The 21,113-nt window shown below is 45.2% G+C and overlaps 1 protein-coding gene across 2 annotated transcripts in view; it reads right to left on the bottom strand.

Moving 5' to 3' along the window:
• Positions 1-21,113, bottom strand: part of SND1 (staphylococcal nuclease and tudor domain containing 1) — a 2,043,911-nt gene that overhangs the window by 1,836,295 nt on the left and 186,503 nt on the right. The gene's annotated exons all lie outside the window — the stretch shown is intronic.

Here is a 21,113-nt window from a genome sequence, read left to right as displayed (position 1 = left end):
GTGTATGTATGCCTGTGAGGAACACATTACCTGTGAGATGAAGTGCCGTGCAGTGCAGTGCATGAGCAGTAGAAGCATGTTGGATGTATGTGGGATTGCGAAAAGTACAATACACACAGGTTAAGTGTTGTGCAGTGTACACATGATGAATGTGTGCACTGACAGTGTGTGCATTTGAGAGTAGCATGGTACAACATAAAAAGGCTGCCGGACTGAACATTGCACAGAGCAAATGTGTGTGCTGAATGTATACAGGTCTGTGAGGGCACAAAGCATGAAGGTAACCGTACTGAAGAGTGCGCTGTGTCCATACACTAAATGCAAGTGTGCCTGCAATAGTACATTACATGGAGGACCCTGGCACCATTCTGGGAAGCCCAGGCATGCGTGGTGAAAACATGAGGAGTAGAAGAATCCCCTAGACTGATGTGTATTGCTGCATTCTTGTGAGCTGGGTGGGACACACTGGAGAAGGGAGATCGAGACTTCCCTTGTACACTGCAAAATGTGCTCTTTGATTTACTGATAAAGCACAATGAGGGGGGCCTGGACAAATCTCAGGAAGGAGATTGGGCTGATTAGGCAAATCATAAAGAGTAGGGCTGGGAGCCTGTAATTAAACTTTTGAGGCAGATATCACTGTGGCGACATCCAAGTCAGAACTCTAGTTGCTCCCGTGACCAGTGTTTTGGGACCATCAGCTTCAGAGTCTCTCCTGCTTTGACAGTCTTTCAAGAGGAAGAGATAAATTGTATGCTCTGTAAAATGTCCCAGTCGGGAGCGGGAGGTGGCAGGTGGGGGGATGGGAGGGTGTGGTGTAAATCAATCTCCTTCCCTTTTGTGGGGGAAATCTGAACTTACTGTGCCAATGAAAGACAGGAGCACCGCCGATCGCTGGAGACACCAGCCGAGCCGCTCAGATGAAAACCTGGGCCTACCAAGTGCTGCCACAGGTCACGTGTGCACACAAACTCAACCATGCAGGATCAGAGAACTGCAAGTGACTCTTGAGTAAGGCCTACTAGTGAGCATTCCTTGTATGCGGCCCCCAGCAAATGGGGAATAATCCCAACCACATTACGAGGAAGAGGGTAGGACTGAGATTTGCCAGATTAACACTACAGCCTGACCACTGAGAGTCAAGTGCAGAAGGGGTAGTTGTTTGAGTTGCTCAGGATTCATAGTAGGTCAGCACAGGTCATCAGGAGTCTAAGCCTCAACCACAGTTGGGCCCAGTAGCACCTGCGTGTCCCGTGGCCCCCTGAAAGCGGTTCCGACTTGCTCTCAACTGGAGGAAAAAAAGAGCCTCCAACCCAGAGAACTTTGTTGGCGCAAAAGGAGGGGGGAGCGATCAAAGAGGTTTTGAGGCAGCAGAGCTAGTAGAAAATGGAGCAGGCTTGAACTGCTGTTGATGGTGGTGGCATTTCATAGCAAAACCACTGCCCCAGAAAGGAGCAATAGATCTGCATGGGTGTTTGGATCTGCTGCAAAGGTTGGCATCAATAGGAATTCTGTGCCGTGTGGTAGACTCCAAACTTTCAGTACTGCTGGTGAAATTGTGTTACCAACTCCCACAGGGCACACACTCAGCAACCCAGAAGGCCCATGGCATTCACCATGGAGAGAGAGCAAGGCTCACAGAGAGAATGACTTCAGTCTACAGAGTTCAAAATATTAGATTTTCGATCTGGAGTGGCAGTAGAAAAAGGCATTTGGGTACAACGTAGCAGAGACCTGGCTCATTATAGCCTCCACTAAAGGATCTGACAAAAATTTGAGATTGCATGCAGCAGGTTAATCTGCCTCTTTACAGCAGGCTCAAAAATGGTTCCTCCCAGCAGCCATAACAGAAGCTGTGTGCGCCTTGCTGAAAGGTAGCAGATGCTATGAGACTGCAGAGGACGACTGGAAGATGTTGGTCATCGGTTTGGACTCAGCAATTGAGAAAGTTCATTTTAATGTTTCAACTGCTTTTGGTACCACCATAGTAGACAGACTTCTTTTGAAGAAGACGTAAGGGGCAAGGGACTTCCTCTTGTGCATATGTATCCAGACCACTTGAGGTTTGAAAGTTCACGAAAAGTCCTACATCATCTATGCTGTAACATGGAGGACTAGGTCAGCCTCTGAAACATCTCCGGATGGCCATAATCATTAGGCATGACAAGGGAATCTGAAACCGATCTGAAGAGCTACTCCAAACAAACAAATCTTTGGGCCAAGGGAGAGGTTTGTCAAACTATGCCGAACCGTTACTTTTACTGCTCGGATAATATCTGCAAGGGTTTTTGAGACAAAGCAGAAATCAGCTCTTACGGTGTGTGCCAAGAGCATAGGGATCTGCACCTTAGAAGACACAGGCTTCGCTAGGAGCAGAACCAAGGCTGGAGTCTACATAAGAGCACGGCTCGGGCGGAATCGGGGATGGAGCCACTGGAATCAAAATAGCATGAGTGGAATGGCTAAGAAGGCAACTGGGCAGCGCTGAAGATATCCAGTCTGAAAGACTGGAAGCCCTACTAATGACAATCAATACCCTGCCATTGGGGAATGACAATGGGTTTTCAAATTGTACCAGGAGACTAGCAGTTTCTTGGTGGAAGATGGCATTTTGTGCGTTTTTTGTGTGAAGATCTTTTGCTCTTTGTTAGAATATTTTTGTATACCGATGCGGGCTTGACCAAAAATAGCTTGGCATCCTGCTCTCCAATAGCCTCTAGGTGAACAGCACTCGCAAGCTTTGCTCCTAGACACCATATACAAGCGCTGTGTTGCTCTGACAAGTACATTATCTTATGGCATCTGTTACAAAGTTTAAATCACAAAATCTTAGGAACAGACATTTGTCATAGTCACTTAAAATCTGAGGAATGTGGCAAAGCTCTGAGAACAGCTTCAGGAGCAGAGAGGGAGAGTGAGACTAAGGCCTAGCCAGGCTATCCAGGGGAGTATCAGGGGGCCTTCCCCTGGTTCTGTGTCCTTTGCTCTAGATGCGACCAGTCCATTTTAGTCCTGCAGTTAACAGTCCAGCCACATGTAGTTACTAGGTAAAAGGCACAGTAGATTTGCTTGGGAAGGCATCAGCACAATGAGAAATGGGCTGGCCCCACCAAGTGAAGATCCTGGGACCAGAGACTCAAAGGAGTTTAGCATTTTGCATGATTCGGAGACTCCTCCACTCTTTTTTTTTTTTTTTTTTTTTTTTTTTTTTAAATCAACCGTGGACAATCCAGGAGTTTCATAGGATGATATTTTCCATCACCAAGTCTCTGGTTGAATCTTAAAAGGTGACATCTAAAAAGTATGCATGAATCATCTTCCTAAAGTGTTAACCAGAAATGATTAATTAAGTTACCAAAAACTGATCAAAAGATTAAAACAATACAGATAAAACCCAAATAAAAGTTCTAATATGGCGAGTCTGCCCAATGATCTCGCATTGATTATAGTTTAAATGACTTTAATGTAGCAGGTAAAGATTCAGATTGTGAACGGTAGATCCACGTGGAGGAGTCTTAATCACCAGGGCCTAACCATGGGCCACAAACTAAATGAGATCAAACGGCTACAAAAGTGAGATTTTTAAGTTGCAGGAAGCAGCTTTGGCTCCCAGGTCAGCATTGTAGACAGTAAATTTACTTTAAATAAAAAAAAAAATACAGAGTGCATGGTACATATAGCATACAATGGTGAATACAGCTGTAGCGAAACATGTAGTTATGTTCTTGGAATTTAGTAACTATAGAAGCAATGCGGAGGGTATGACTTCACCTACTTCAACAGCGATTTCAACCCCTGCACAATTGCAATCAGCCAGTCTATGTTAGGTGGCCACAGGTCCTAGAGCACAGCTGGAGGTTCTGTGGAAATCCTGCCAGAGTAATGTAACTGTCCTCCACCAACGAAAGCCGTACTATACATTCACTTATCAAGGCAACCTGCTAGGCCAGTCCACAATCTCACTGTAGCAGTACAGGAACTTACAACATGGCCTAATAGTAATATACTTTGGGCTGTATGATGCGAGATTTCTACACCACACAATGTTGCCTGGTTAAAGGTGTCCATGTATCGAAGATCCTAGTGGCTTGAAGGTGCTCAAGTCAAACAACTTAAGAGGCTGCAGACAATAGTGTTCTAATGCCCAGGGTTGAAGGCAAACAACAATTTGGAAGATGGGCAAAAAGTGTGTACGATTATAGTACCGTCTCCTGGGGTAACTACCGAGGGACCCAAGAATAACGGATCGGCTATCTAGTAATATGTTTGTTACAAGAAGCAAAAAATGATGAAGCAGAAATAAGGAACATCGCATCCTCGACAAGGTTCATTGCTTGAAGTTAGGCAGAGATTGATCAATGTCCAAAAACATACACGGACTGTTTCAAGGTAAAGTAATAGCGACTGGCACCTGTCACGCCTGCCTCAGTTCTTCATAGGCAGGAGCACCTCGCTGAACACCAGTCCTGCATCTTAACGAGCATCACATTCAGGGTGGTGAAGGGGTGTTTGTGCCAAAGCGCTGAAACATACATTTGGCCCGAACAAAGGCTATGTGCTGGCATTTTGTGGCCTAGCCCGGAATAGCGCAGCTTGGAAGCAACAGCCAACAATTAAGCTTTAGAATCACTCATTCCAGAAATGCGGATTCCTTGGACTCATGATTTTAGGGTGTGACTAGTTCATTCTGAAGCTGGTGATTTTTGTTTGACCTACATTGTTGCTGATGTGCACAACACGAAACCTGGCATAACATCTTGGTCTTAAACGTGGTCTTAAGTGGCCAGGACAACATTAAAGATAGGATAGCTGAAAAAGTCAGTGGAGGTACAAACTAAAGAGGTAAGTTTTAAGTATAAAATTGAATAGACACGTTTGATGCTTTGCTGCAATCAATTTCAACCATCGTTCAGGTTATTTTGATTTAAATCAGTTAACATCCAAGCAATAGAAATGAATCCAAACACTCAGTTTATCACCAGGTTGGACAAAGTATATGGTGTTATCAAAGATAAGCATTGGCAAAGGCAATAGACCTGGCTCGCACATTGAGCCTCGATTAAAATATTTCAAAAAGCCTACTGTGATAAAAACAAACATTTTCTGTATGCAATACATCCATGAGATAAAAAACAGTGACAATTACATTTTAGATGTAAAACAGTCCTTTGTGCACTGCAATGGAAGCATCTAAAAGAAGGGAAATGATACATTAAAGAACCAATAGCAAGAGGGAATTAATACTACCCTGATAGGTGTCAAAGACAGCTCTGCGTATTGTAAAGAATGAGTTTCAGGTCTAAAAAGGGACAACGGCTCCTAGTAAACTTTACACTCTCCCCCAAATAATGCAAATCTCGCTAAAGTTCATTATAACAGGAAAATTACATTGAGCCAAAGTGCGCATTCTGAATTCTTAAGCCGGTTATGTTAAATACTAACTCGGTTAAGAAGCTACATCTGAGGAGAGCAGCCCAGTGGAATAAAAACACTTAGTCTATGAACTACTTTACAACTCAAAAGAACAAAAAGGGCTACTGTTCTAAGCACCCTTGTGAAATAAGCTCGTCGCCAGCAGCAAAATCGACCCCGTCAGCTAAACTGTGAGCCAAAAGCTAAGGCACGGCTGCCGCCTGCAACCAGCTTCAACTATAATATTAAACATTTCAAGAACGAGTTAAGAAAGACATACAAAACTACCAAGTATAACTTTCTAAAATGACACCACCCCCTTCAGGTATGTGAAAATTAAGAAGTTTACATAGTTTAAGAGAAAGCACAGAGGCCATAAAGCTGAGAAATTAAAAACTGAGGGAGAGCCAGGAAATTAAATCCAAGGCAAAGTGATGCAATTAGAGGCCATTCCAGGGCTCCACGGAGCTCCTGGAGTCGCTTAATTGTTATTCATATATATGCATGCCTCTGGCTTGGACTGTGCTGTGAGGACACGTTAAATAAACCACTGAATATGTATTATCCAATAGGTGATGTTATAAACAGCCACCAGATGGCAGCATTGCTCCACTCACGCTTCTCGCCAACACATGACCGCTTTTATTCTCTACTCTGAAATTGCTACGCATATGTTGCCAGTTGAAAGCGTTGTGAAGTAGGCTACTATTATAGCCTGACTTCATTGTTATGCATGCCCTGCCTGTAGAATCTCACAGTGATGACATGGTTTGGAATGTTGTCAGTGAAATGAGTCACAGTTGACTGGGCTGAGCTGCCTGCTGGCTGCTCCTGGTGGGGGTCTTTATCTGATCTACTTATGGTCTACCTGTGATCTTGTACCATCTTGTAATAAACCTCTTTGAATCACCTGAACTGAGTGGACTTGATCACTACAGAATTTTGGCAACGATCTTCAAAAGAACCTGCTTTTGTCATCTCTACAAGAACTTCAAGCAACTTGAAAAATACAGAACCTCCTGCAACTCAAGTCAAGTTACCCCAACTAGCATCCTGACCCCACCAGTGACCTCCCATCGGTCGCCCACAGCAGTCTGCCAGTTGTTGGTCTACTCCCCATCATCTCTACGCATCTTGTGTTCTGTGCTGTACCTTAAGTGAGGGTAAGCCTGACACTCTTCAAGCCTGCCAACGTCTGTGCCTACCAACTCCTGCATCTTGTGCTGTGTCTGCGTCCTGTACTGTGCCTTCAGTGTGGTAGCGTGAGCCTGCCATTCTTCAACACCTGTGACCGGTACTGTGCTTTCACTGAGGGTAAGCCTGACGCTCTCCAAGTCTCCCAACGTCTGTCGTGTGCTCTGGGGAGGAAAAGTGTTGTATGCTGTGCTTTCAGACTGGCAAAGTTTTTTTATTTGGACATCTTGCGTGTGTACTTTATACTTCTACCAAGGACTCTGCTATCTTTCGATGTCACTTGGATTACCATTTCTGTCCGGCAGTCTCCCGAGCTACAACCCTCTCAGGCACAACAGAGCTTTTCATAAGCTTGGGTGAGTGGTTTCCCTGCGCTGGTTTGCCCTCCCATGTCCCCAAAATAACTGAAGGAGGAACTTGTTGCACTTGGGAAGGCATTTTGGTCTTTGGGTCTGTTTTAGCAACCTATACACAGACTTCGCTTTAATCAGGTGAGCAGAGGCACCCCTTGTTTTTTTTGTGCGTTTCTCTGGGGTTTGGCGCTGCGATATGACAATTTAACCAGTTCAACTGCTGCCATTTGAAAACCGCACAAGCCCCATCACGCACACATCCTCAACACGCACAGTTTCTCTTTACCTGCCCTGTGTGCCTTCACTGCCCCACGTGCTGCCATTCCTGCTTTCAGCACTGTCCAGTGGATCTTCTGTGACGTACAGTCCTTCGAGCCCGCGACTGCCATGTACGTTTGGGTGCAAGCATTTGCTGGTAGCCATCCGGCATGCAGTCAGATGCGTGCCACCATTTTCAGTTTGACGTATCTTCAAGTTGCCAACCACGTTCCGGGTTGTGGATGTTCCGTCTCACAGTCCTGCTGTCGGCCAACCACGTATTTTCACGGCACGAATCAAGTATCTTCGTGACCACAACCAAGTTCCGTTTTTACCTTATACAGTCCTGCTGTTCTTCAACCCCACGTGGGAAGTCATTAAAGTTGGTTGATTGTTTCTATTTAACAAGAGTTTTGCTGTTTGGATTTACATCGTCCTACATCTCTCCTATACATCAGCCTGTGGTTTCAATTAGCACAGCCACATTTCAGATACCTTCTTTTTAACTATGCTGGTTTCTAACGTTATCTACTTGCGGAATTCTGGCAGTTCTTCAGCGACTTCTTGTTCATCTGACAGTGATCTTCTACATGCCAATCAGCCCGTGGATCTCTGTATATACCGGACTTGCGCGAGCTAGGAGTATTTTCAAAATTTAACTGTTTATTTCTAATTTTATGCATATTGTAATGTCGCTTTTGATGCATTTTCTTAGTACTCTTGCCCTATGTTCTATTGTGTTTCAGGGCAATTATGCATAGGTTCCAGTCCTCTTGTATCTCTTACGCATCTTTCCTTAGAGATTTGTCATGGGTCCCTACCCATTGTTTCGGGTTCCTACCCACATTTAAGTCTCGGGTTCCTACCCATGTGTTCGGGTTCCTACCCAAACACTGTCAGTTCTACACTTTTACAGGGGATTCATGCAAAGGTTATATTCCTTTTGCATTAGCACGGGTTCTTACCCAAATATTCCTTTCATTGTTTGGAATATGTCACGAGTACCTACTCATATGCGCTGTATTAACAAAGTTACATTACTACAGTGCACGGTGTGGTTTTTCCACACAAAGTTTGTCCTTACACTGATGTGTATGGGGAGTATTCCCAGTTTTGTGCACAACTCATCTCTATCGCAAGAGATTAGTCATGAGTTCTCACCCATGCATTCGAGTTTACATATTTATCTTACATTTTTACTATTTGAGTGCATTTCTTGCTTTCATTGCTAAGTATGTTGCGTTTACATTGTATATTATATTGCTATATTTGCACTGTTATCTTTGCATTACATTTTTGTCATTGTGTAACAATAATGGTGTTTAGATGAGGAATCACCCTTATTTTTCCTCATCTTCCTTGTTTCTTTCTTCTTCTCTGTTTTCCTTCTGAGGTCTTCTTCTCGTGTCTCTTGTGGATTCTGAGCTTTCCTCTTCTTTTCTGTCACTTCTTTTTTTTCTTTGTGTTCATCACAGCTTGTATTTCTGTGTTCCGTTATGTCTCTATTTTCACCCTCCGTTCATTCTTGTTCTGGCCAGTGGGTGTGTTTGGGGCAGTCTTTTGCGTTTTCTTTTCTCTGACGTTGTTTTTTTTCCATTGTGTAAGAAGGGAGGATAGTTTCTATGTTTTCCTGATTGGATATTTTTTCTACTACAGTTTTTCCCAAGCGTTCATGGGAAATGTAGTTTGTGTTTTCTTATCAAAGGAAGGCTGCTGTAAAATTAAAGTGAAGAAAGAAGGCATAATCCTCACCTCAGAGTCCTTAATAGAATTGAAACTTTCTGTAACGATAGCTAGTAAATGTTTCATTCTAACAAGCTACATTTCTAACAAGCAAACCACGCAGGGTAGCCAAAGCCACTACTGCGTTATTTTCAGCTGAGTCAACAGTAAAATAAACGACCATAGCTTTAAGTGACATCTGAAGAAAACAAGTTACTTACCTGTAACTTTGGTTCTCCAGTATTGGTAACTTTCATATATTCCCATAGCTTGTATCATTCCCCATCATCGGAATGGGAGTATCGGTAAATAAAAAATACCATAGCAGTAGGTACAAAAGAGAAAGAAAGGCCTAGGCCTTTTGTAGCATATCCACCTCTTTTTGTAAAGAAATCAAAATAATGCAACGACCAATCAGATTAGCCTCACCCCATAGAAACATCCTGAGAGAGCCTCAGATTTTCGTAGCCGTTGTGTAACAGTACAACAGAACATGCTGAAGGCTGAGCTTTCCCAGGGGAGGAGGGGGGGGGGGGCATGGATGGGAATCTATTAAAGTTACCAATACTGAAGAACCAAAGTTACAGGCAACTTGTTTTCTTACTCCAGTATTGGAACTTTCATAGATTCCCATAGCTTGTATCAGAATAGCTAGCAGCTAGAAACAAGCATTTGCAATGCAATAGGTCTCGCGTTAGGGAAGTGTGAGCAGTTTGCATTGCTATTAATAATGTAATAGTATCTATTGGCATTCTAAATGATAATGGCCTGACTTCATGTGTTTGTTTTATAAACTATATTAAAAAGCCATTGTCATGAGCAATGGCAATATCTTTAAACAAGCATTGGCATAGCCAATAGGTCTTGCCTTTGGGACCTTATAAGTGTTTAGCATGGCAACAGTTTATGTTGTTGCACCACGGATATTGTGCTGCATAACTAAATACTTATAAGGTCCCAATAGCGAGACCTATTGGCTATGCCAATGCTTGTTAGTTCATGCTTGTGCACGGCAGAGTGCAATCCCCTTTCCAGTTGGTACCTCAGTCTGTAGGTCCTGGGTTCAGGTAATCCGCTGGACTTTCCCTTATAAGTGCCTCCTTTCCCGGTGTCTCTCTCACATAGCGCCTGCAGCAGGCAACTCCATCTCTCACTCCCTCCTCCCCCTTTCCAGCCTCGTTTCCTCTGCACGCATATCCGAAAAGAATGAGTGGCTCTGTGTGAAGCAATCCCAAACAGCAAACAAACCCAGTGTCATGGGGAGGGGGGGGATCTTCATGAGACGGAGGGTAAAAAGAATCTGTTATTAAGGGGGGCAGAAAACCTATTGTCCACTCAGCTGCTCTCTTATTGGGCAGAAGTGTCACAGCTGGGCTCCAAGGCTGCTGGGGGGGAGGGGGGGAGGCCGGGGGGGGGGGCAATATAACCTGTGCACTCTTAGGGGGTGTGGTCGCTCTCCCAGCGGCAGGGGGCTGGAGGGCTCGCTTCAAAGGGCTCTCGTTACTTTTATGGTTCGCTCTCCGCATCCTCTGCACTGGCTCCGATTATTGTCTGCAATGATGTGCTATTGTTCCAGCTTCAAACAGCCGCCGTGATCTTAACACCTCTTGCCCTTTGAAGACAGATGCATTGCCCCATCCGCTTCTTCCGGTTAACGGTCGCCATGATGCTGAATGTGAAAAGCTCCAAGGGGCGCCAAACTCCTCGCAAGGACGTAGCTTCTGTTGAGGCCGTGGATGACGCCCGGAGAAGGTTCACTGGTGGCCTTATACCTCATGCTATACGTCATTTTCGTGCTTCGTTTATGGTCCAACAAATAATGTCAGAGCACGGTACCAGGTGCAGAAATGCAAACACTGATTGGTAAAGTAACACATATATATATATATATATATATATATATATATATATATATATATATATATATATATACTGCTCCTTCAGGTTCACTGTATCCGATTCGAAAGGTTTTACAGAATATACGAAAGTGAAACTTCTCAATTACCCTGAAATGCACTGTAGAAAGTACATTTAAAAATACATCTAAGCTTTTGAATAAAACAACGTGCATTTATGTATAAGGACAGAACACTCAATGTAATACAGAACAATCTACAGCTGACAATATCTTTTCCGATTTTCTAGCTTCTGCCTCTAACCCAATGGCTGGCTGCCATACTAAATCTCTATCGTTGCTGGTTTCCATAGAGAAAAAATACACTGCATTTATTAAACATATTAATGTACCCCATGAAAGCGCATGGGCTGACTTAAAGCGAGGTTCCATTTGAAGCTGCTTCTTCGGAGAAAGACGCATATTTTCTTTACACTTCGAGTGTTCAGAGACATTGGTATAAGGTGATGTAAACTCATTCTTATAATGGTAAAAAGAAAACTACAAATACCAGCATTCACAGTACTGATGACTAAATAAACAGAACTGACTGAATGTATCACACGTGGCATACATTCACGTGGCAGCTAGGGGCAGGGCTTAAAGCGGGCTAGGTTCGCCTGGGTCTTATACCCAGCAGCAATTACAAATCGACATTGATACGCCCCCCCCCCCCATTTTCACGTAGTTAGCTGTAATGATAAAAACACTGTTATATTTCAGATGATTTAGTTAATCTTGCATTCCCTAACAGTCTAATATCTGTGTCCATGGTGTTGTGTTTCTGTATTTTTTTTCCTGTAACATATTACTCTTGTGTAGGGCATACTTTCAGCCTTCATGTATCCATAACGGGCCACGATTTATAGCCCAGGAGTGGAGGCTGAAGGCAGTGTTGAGTTTCTAACTATGCCTGTCAGTGGGTCAGAAAGGTGTTCAGAATACATGATCATCCAATCCTTGGCCTCTCTGCAGACAGAGCAATGGTCACATATTCCAGTTCAAATTGTGATTCTGTGTAAATATGTGCGAAGGAGGTAAATAGATGTCAAGGGGAAAGTAAAAAGAAAAAAACAGTGTTTACAGATGAATGGGGTGCATTGTGTTTATTTAAACGTTTTATATAGTGCTAGCTAGACCCGAAGGTATCAGAGCGCTTTGCATAAAATGAAAAATATTATAACGTAGCTTTACATAGGATGCATAAAATGAGAACTAGCATAACCTAGCTTACATAGGATGTATAAAATGAGAAATAGAAGAATGGTGAGGGGAAGGAGACGTGAGTAACTGCATTCAGGAAGGAGTTAAAAGAGGGTGCTGTAGAGAAATGATGAGGCGGAAGATATGCAGATGGACGAGATGTGGACCGAAAAGGGCATACATGTCTAAGAGGGTGAACATAACGGGAGAGATTGAGACACTCGTAAGCCCATTAGTTACACCAAACATTCATTTCTTGCAACCTCAACACTTGTAACTAATGTCTATACCTTTCCTGTTCTACACTCAATTCTCGAAGATAGCGCTGCCACCACCTGCAGAACGGAAATAAATGCGTGCTTGAGGAAGGTTATATGATTAATTCAACACATTAAAATATTTCCCCTTAAATGACACATTTTTTTCTGGAACGACTGACTGCACGTTCAAAACGACACATCCAAAGGGGGCAGTCACCAAGAAACGCATTCGCTCTCGCCAATAAAACGTGCATCATTTAAAGAAGGTCCCCCGAGAGGTCTCTGCTTCCTGATTGATGTAATCTTAACCACAGCCTGTGGTTCCAAACAGTGAATCCATCATGCACACATTACAGGAACAATCGGGTTCACATGCCTGCATATTGGCGCTTAAATAAATGCCTGTTCCGACCCTGGCACGGGACGCTGAGGAAATGAACACAAGTTTTCTGTACGCTCTCCAGCTTCTACATCAGCTGTTCCTAAGCTCAGACCCCAGACTTTCAAAACAGAAGACCGAGACGCCCATTGCGGTAGTTATGAAGACAAGCGCGCACTGAAGTTGACGAGGAGGGAGTGGGAGGGGGGTGGCAAATGGTGAGCACTTTGATGTCCTCAGTGGCCCGCGGCTCACTGAGGACATCAAAGCAAGTGATCAGGCAGTGCTTTTCAGGCTGCCAAATGGTGCGCGCGCCCGGCGCACATGCACTGTATTTGGAGGCCTGAAAAACACTGTTTGCACTTCCACATCCCCCTTTTACAAAAGCTCTCGCGAGAGCAGCGCTAAAGCGCTGTCTCAGGCGAGACCTAAAAAGCACATTTTGTGGAATAAATCCTAGAATAACTGTGTGTATATCATCATAAGAAATACTAGTTACCAAAACATTAGTCAGTAAACATCATCACATACAAAATGTGCTAAACCAATAAGAGGAAGGAGGGTTAGAAGGGAAAGCTCACCGCTCACTGGAAGAGATTCCTCAGGACTGCCTGTCCCACTGCAGCATCACTTCGCGAGGCAGAGTCCAAACAGTAATGTCTTGTGAAAGTATGGGCACTGCTCCATGTAGCTGCCCTGCAAATGTCTTTCATCGGTACTCCAGCGAAAAGAGCAGCAGAAGACGAAACTGATCTTGTTGAGTGCACCCGGACTTGCCCTTCTAGGGGCTTACCAGCCGCTTGATGACAGTGGTGGATAGCGCTGGCAATCCATCGTGTAACCCCTTGTTTCGAAAGGGGAAAACCTTTGCGAGGTGCAATGAAAGCGACAAAGCTGAGTAGATCTCCTGAAGTCTTTTGTGCGTTGGAGATAAAATTTTAAACATCTTTGAACATCCAAAGAATGGAGACCTCTCCGCTGGAGTTGTAGGTCGATGGAAAAAAGATTTGAGAATGACCGGTTCATTCAAATGAAAGTCCGAAGGGACTTTTGGGATGAATCTTGGATTTGTCCTCAGAATGAGAGTGTCTTTTTCAAACTGTAAGAACGGATCCTTAAAAGTGAGCCTGAAGTTCACCAACACTCCTGACTGATGTCAAAGCGAGAAGGAGGGCCACTTTCCATGAGATAAACTTAAGGTCCGTCCTATGAATTGGCTTAAAAGGAAGTCTCATGAGTTGAGCAAGGACCAAGTTGAGCTGCCACATGAGTGGCGGAGGTCTAACTGGAGGAAAAACCTTAAAAAGTCCTTTTAAAAATTGATTCACGATTCTTGAAGACCAGAGGGAAGGGCCAGAAGCTGTTCGTCTGAATCTAGATATAGCTGCCAGGTGCACTTTGATAGAGGAATGAGCGAGCCCCTTATTTGGCCAGAGTCAAAATGTATGGCAAGATCTGATGAGGAGCAGAAGAGAAAGGATGAATGTTCTCTTGGCGGCACCACAGGCAGAAACGTTTCCATTTCAAACAAAAGGTCTTATTCGTACTTGGTGCGCGGGCCTGAGCTAGCACCTCTACATTCTTGAGGGATATTCAAGCTTTGAAATTCTGTGCTCAGGAGCCACACTGTCAGCTGAAGCGAGCTCGGATCCGGATGTACCACTTGGCCCTGGGACATCGACAATAGAGAGGGAATTGGACGCAGGTGAATTGGATGATCCTGGGAGAGCAGAAGAAGCTCTGTAAAACAAAAAACTGGCGGGGCCACGCCGGTGCCACTAGAATCATTCTGCAGGGTTCCGCTTTGAGCTTCCTGAGCAGTCTTGGGATCAGCGGGATTGGAGGAAAGGCGTAAACAAAGGCGCCTGACCAGGCCATTGAAAGCGCATTCCCCAATGATCCCTGATGGAATTCCATGCTTGCGTAGAACCAGCATTTCCTGTTCTCTGGAGTGTCAAACAGGTCTTTGGACGGAGTGCCCCAAAGAATGAAAACTCCCCAGAGTGCGCTGGTCTAATTCCCACTCGTGACTCATAGATTTGAGACGACTCAGCGTATCAGCGGTTGTGTTGAGGGCACCAGGAAGATGTTCCGCCGAAATAGAGATTTGGTGCTGGATAACCCACTCCCAAATCTCCTGGGCTTCCTTGAAGAGCAGCTGAGACCTTGTTCCACCATGCTTGTTCACAATGCATGGCCGTCGTGTTGTCCGTATGGACCAGGACGGTGGACTCTCAGAAGGAAAACCTGTAAAGCTAGACGAATCGCTTTTAGCTCCAGTAGGTTGAAGTGGAAAAGGAGTTGCTCGGGCCGCCAGCGGCCGCTCACTTGAAGGTCTTGCAAGACCGCTCCCCAGCCTTCTAGAGAGGAGTCTATGGTAAGTATCAGAGGAGCTGGAGTGACTGTGAAGGAGAGCCCATGAGAGAGATGGTCTCTGACCATCCACCAGCTGGCCGCCTCTTTCATAAGAGGAGTGATGACTACTTTGTCGTCGAAAGAGCCTTCTGTTTGGCGCCACTGCGAATCCAACTGCTCTTGGAGCGGGCGCATTCGCAGCCTGCAATGCGTAATTAAGGGAATGCAAGATGAGATTGAGCCTAGAACTGATTTGTAAAGGCGAACCGACAGACCGTCGTGCTTGCAATCGACGGGAGGAGGTTATCAGTTTTTGCTGTCTTTCCTCTGATGGAAAAGCTTTGCAACAAGCTGTGTCCAGAATAGCCCCCAGAAACTTGGACGACCTGGAAGGACAGAGGACTGACTTCTCCTTGTTGAGTTGAAGTTCCAGATGACTGAAAAGTTGAATGCAGCTTTCGACTGCCTCTGATGCTGCCTGAGAAGACGGCGCTTTCACCAACCAGTCGTCCAGATACGGAAAAACCTCTAGTGTTTGTTTTCTGAGAAACGCTGTGACTGGGGCTAAGACCTTTGTGAATATCCGCGGCGCGGATCTGAGCCCGAAAGGCAGGACCTTGAATTGGAAGTGGCTCTTTGCTACTGTAAAGCGTAAAAACTTCCTGTGGGCAGGGCAGATGGGAACATGGAAGTATGCGTCCTCGAGATCTAGGGTGGCCATGTAATCCCCTGGGTTGAGGAGCAGCAAAATGTCCTGTAGCGATACTATCTGAAACAAGAGTTTTATGAGATAGGTGTTGAGCTCCCTCAGGTCTAAAATTGGGCGCCATTCTTCTACGGTCTTGCGAACGAGGAAGAACCGGGAATAGAATTCTTCGCCTCGCTGAGACAGAGGTACTGGCTCTATCGCTCCTTTGAGAAGTAGTTGGTGAGCTTCTAGACGTAGAAGGTGCAGATGTTTGGATTCGGTGGCGCGAGGGGCTCTGGAGGGTGGAAGGTGTTGAAACTCCATTGTATGGCCAAAAAGAATGATATTGAGGACCCATCGGTCTGATGTTATGAGTTGCCAGTTGTGGAAGCATTGGGATATCCTGCCCCCCACTGGTGTTACAGGGGGTGTAGGAACAGTAGACCGAGCCGGGAAGCCACTATTGGCGCTTAGAGGAATCTCTCCCCTGGCGCCCTGGTCGTCCTCTAGAGGATTGGCGAGATTAAGACGATTGGCCTTGACGTTGAGAATACTGGGGCCTGTAAGACGGAGATGGCTGCGAATAGGAAGAATAGCGCTGCTGCTGGTATCCACCTCTGTATGGAGAAAAACCTATTCCTCTCGCTCCACGGAAAGGCACTTTGCGGTATTGCAAAGTCCTAAGGGACTTTGCAGTTTCCGTGTCCTTTTTTATATCCTGCAACGCATCGTCAATGTGCTTTCCAAAAAGCATCTCCCCATCGAACGGCAGATCCAGGATTTTAGTTTGGACTTCCGGGCGGAACCAGGTGGCCTGAAGCCAGCCTTGCCGTCTAAGGACTACCGCCCCTGCCAGAGAGCGGAAAGCTGTGGTAGCAATGTCCATTGCACAATCCATTTCCGAGGAGGAACGTTCTCCCTCTAGGATTTTCTTGGCGTCAGCCTTAGAGTCTGCGGGTAGCTGGTCTAGATACGGGGACAGGTCACACCACAGCTGGCGATCATATCGTCCAAGAATCGCCAAGGCATTAGCAGCCCTGACCAGGAGGCAGGACATAGAAGAGAACCTCTTCCCAATATTATCTAGTCGTCTACCCTCCTTATCCGGTGGTGTGGGGCGCCAATAGATTCCTTGGTTTTCTTTGGGCTGCTTGAGAAATTAGAGTCCGGTTTAGGCTGGCTGACCAGACAAGCGGGGCTATCTTCTGGAGCTTTGTATTTCTTCTCCAGTCGAGGAAGAACAGGCATGACAGTTGCTGGAGACCTCATAACTTTTATCCCCTCATCCCAGACATGGCCCACAATTGGGATAGAACGAACAGATTTCTTATAAGGTTCTTTGAAATCATAAAGAAAACATTCCGATTGGACCGTTGGAATGGGTAGATCGAAACGTTTGGAAGCCCTTTCCATTAAATTGTGAAAACCTCCAATATCTGCTGGAGGAGAATCAGCCGGATTCAGAGTTGGAGAAGCGGGATCCGGAATAATTTAGTCGTCCCATTCCCTATCTGGATCTGGGACTGAGACCCTGCCCTGGTCATCATCCGATGAGTCATCCTGAACAGTGACAACCTGTTGAGGTTCCGTTGGATCTGGCACTGGAGTTTGAGGAAGCGGAGGAGCAGCTGGACCAGAAAGTTGAGCCGGAGGAGGAGGCGGAGAACCTCGTCTTGGCTCTGGGCCGGAAGACTGAGTCGGAAACCTCTTCCTGTAATCCAACAGCATGAATTGCAGGTCAGCAATGAGTGAAGACGGCATGGACACCATGCCCTGTTGCGACTGTTCCTGGGACCTAGATTGTGGCAGATATTGCTGTTCCATACAATAGTCCTCAGAGTCTTGATACTTCACAAGTAACTGGGACAGGCTGTATGCATCCCCGTAAGGACCGCAAGGACCGTCGTCATCCTCTGAAAATTCTTCCTCCAAAAGGAGCGCCGGAGGCAGTGGTGTCACTCTGCGTGGAGAAGTCATCTCCAGGGTAATCTGACGTCTTCTGATAGAGATTGCCACCTTTTGTATCGTCGACGGAGTCACCGTCGACTGAGTTTGGACCGTCGACGACAAAAGGGCGATCGTCTTTGAGACCGTCATTATAAAGCTGGAAGTCATCGTCGTCACCATCATCGTCGTCGTCGTCCTCCTAGTCGTCGACGTGAAGTAGTCATCGTAAGCGTTGACGAGATATTCACAGGTACCTCAGCTTGCGGCATCGACGAAGTCGGCGTCGACGAAGTCAATGGAGACGATAAACTTCTTGTCGACGAGCCCGTCGAAGTCGACGTCATTTTCGATGTCGACTGAACTGATGTTGTCGTCATCGATGGACGACTTTTCCTGTCAGCTTTCACTTCAGGTGGTACAGAAGCTGTTTTTTTAAAAAGTTTTAGTTTCTCAGAAGGAGGAAGTGAGACAGAAGACCCATGGATCATCATCTTAGCAGATTTTTCCTCAGAAACCAGTCCTTCCCTCTCCGTTACACCTCGGTGAGGAGATTTGATGGGACTACGCCTGTCAGACCTATCAGAGGTCTTTTGTAAAGCCTTGGCAGGGGGGTCAGAGGAAGGTGAAGACCTACCCCTTTTCTGTGATCTCCTCGAAGATGTCGCCGAGGAGGCATCATCACTGTCACTTGAAACAGGGTCTTTGCGTAACTTCAATTTTTGCAGCCAGGTGAGTAGACGTCCCTCACGGTCTCTCAAGTTCTTTGAAGAGAAGGTCCTACAGATCTTGCAGTCAGTAGGCTTGTGGCCCGGGTACAAACAATAAATACAGTCTTTATGTTTATCCTCCACATAAAGCCTCTTTTTTGAGCAGGTGGCACAAGCTTTGAACAAAGCCTTCGTCTCCTTGTCGGACATCCTGAAGTTTTAAAGTTGAAGAGCTATAGTTGAAACCAAGAAGTTGAAGAGAAAACTGAGCAGAGCTCAGTGGAGACTCCCTTGCACAACGTGCGGTAGAAAATCTGATCCTGTCTCAGCAAGGTTCTATGGGGTGAGGCTAATCTGATTGGTCGTTGCATTCTTTTGGTCTCTTTTACAAAAAGGGGTGGATATGCTACAAAATGAGATTAGGCCTAGGCCTTTCTTTCCCTTTTGTACCTACTGCTATGGTATTTTTTTATTTACAGAGACTCCCATTCCGACGACTGGGAATGATGCAAGCGATGAGAATCTATGAAAGTTCCAATACTGGAGTAACTTAAGTTTATTTAACTGGTAGTAAATGGATTTTCCGATCGGCAAGTTAAGTTCCATTTTATCCCTCTGGATTATGTCTCCAGATGAGGCCATCTGGTTGTGAACATGTGAGACACTGATGCACTTGTACAAGAGGGGAAACTCGATTATACCATTTAGTCGAACTTCCCTTAGATAAATATGTGCTGAAGCAGACAGGGTAACATCAAATGCCTTAATGTTGTGGGAATAACTTGTATAGTAAACCAAATGTGATTTTACATGGTCACTGATGCATACATTGCTTGCACGATTTTGTAAGCAGCAGACGGGCAGTGATGAGATTTAAGGAAACTTTTGTTGAGGGTTATCTTCTCAGTGGTGTAAGGTGGTTGGGGTATCAGAAGTGAGTGAGAAATGAGTGCTGGAGCGAAAAGGGAAGTATTGCACAGGGCAGAGGGCAACATTAGGAGTGGGTGAGAAGTATGCATGAAGAACAGAGCGCAGAGGTGCAGTGGGAGAGAAAGCAGGGCAGAGAAGTATACATGAGAGTGAGAATTCATTTGTCACCTTGTCTCACCTTCAGTGCTGAAGTGCCATACTTCAGAAGCTGCCGGTTTTGTATCCCAGGCTAATGCACACCAGTGTCTGGCATGTTCAAGACACTCCAACACAACTTCCATAACCCCCAGCTACCCCACCCACTCACTACTCCTGCTTTAGCAGAAGTGGAGTTGCAAATGAACAAGGGATGGGTGGAAACAAAGAAGAAATTTTAAAAGAACATATTACTTTACCACAGAACTTTACAAATTCTTAAAGCTAAACGCCAAACATGATTTTATTAAATGTTACTTTCACAAAAATACGCAAATTGCACTAAAGAAAGATAACTTTTTAAAAAGAAAAGCCTTTCCTACAGCAGTTATTCACGCCATTCAAACCGACAACACAGCTTTGCCAATCTGTGTATTCAACATTAGGCCACACAGCTGTAAATAAATACAGAGGAACAACCTATGACGTTGATGACTAACTACCAAATCCCCTCAAACAGCTCAGTTTTGCCCTCGGCGTAGTCATGTGAACCAGGCACTCCGCCCCAAGCATCATCCCACAATTGCAATTGGCGAGCTATATCACAATGGATTTTCTCATATGTTGCAAGAAGAGACTGACACTACTAGTAAGGAATATGCTACTTACCAGTATGCATCTGTTCTTGGCAACACTTGGAAAACAGCCTTCCTCGTAGCTATCACTTCCCTTAGAAGGGTTAGTGAGATACAAGCGTTCACTATACAAGAACCCTTTTTACAGATACATCACAGCAAGGTGATACTTCGCACAAATTCCAAATTTTTGCCCAAGGTCATTTCCCCCTTCCCTCTTAATCAATCGGTGGAATTGCCGTTTTTTTTCTCGCAACCTCAGTCTGTTGCGGAAAGGGCTCTACATACACTTGATGTTAAAAGGGCTTTACTGTACTACATACAAAGAACGCAACCTTTCAGAAAGACTAAACAGTTGTTTGTCTCCTTCTCTCCACCGCATAAGGGCAACCCCATCTCTAAATCGGGGATAGCTAGGTGGATTGTAAAGTGCATACAAATTTGCTATCAAAAAGAACATTATCTGTTCCACCTAAAGCCCACTCTACAAGAAAGATAGGGGCTTCTATGGCGTTTATAGGGAACATACCCTTAGATGACATCTGCAAAGCAGCCACATGGTCAACACCGCACACCTTCACCGCACACCTTCACAAAACATTACTGTGTAGACGTGCACTCTAAACAACAAGCTAGTGTGGGCCAGGCTGTACTAAAGACACCTTTTCAAACCACTGCAAGGGATACCGGTGGTCGCCGCCAAGGTTGGGTACTGCTATATAATCTATGCAAAAGTGTATAATCTGCAGCTCATATGCCTCGAACGGAATATGCTACTTACCAGTATGCATCTGTTCTTGGCATGTAGAGCTGCAGATCTATACACGCCCACCCGCCTCCCCGGCTACCTGTATCCGTTCCAGTCTATCTTATTTAGATCCACACACATGGGTTTCTTACTATTATCACTACGCTCCATCTTTTCCCTGCTGGCGAAAAACAATCTGAGGATGGAGCCGAAGCCCATGCGCAGTACGGACCGAAGGAGGAGTCACCGAACTCGTGACTTCCAAAGACTGTCCAAAAACAAACTGCAAACAT

Source organism: Triturus cristatus, chromosome 4_1 (genome assembly GCF_964204655.1).
Source record: "Triturus cristatus chromosome 4_1, aTriCri1.1, whole genome shotgun sequence".
NCBI lineage: Eukaryota > Metazoa > Chordata > Amphibia > Caudata > Salamandridae > Triturus > Triturus cristatus.
Note: the sequence above shows the minus strand (reverse complement) of the source record. Positions and strands in the feature narration are given on the sequence as shown.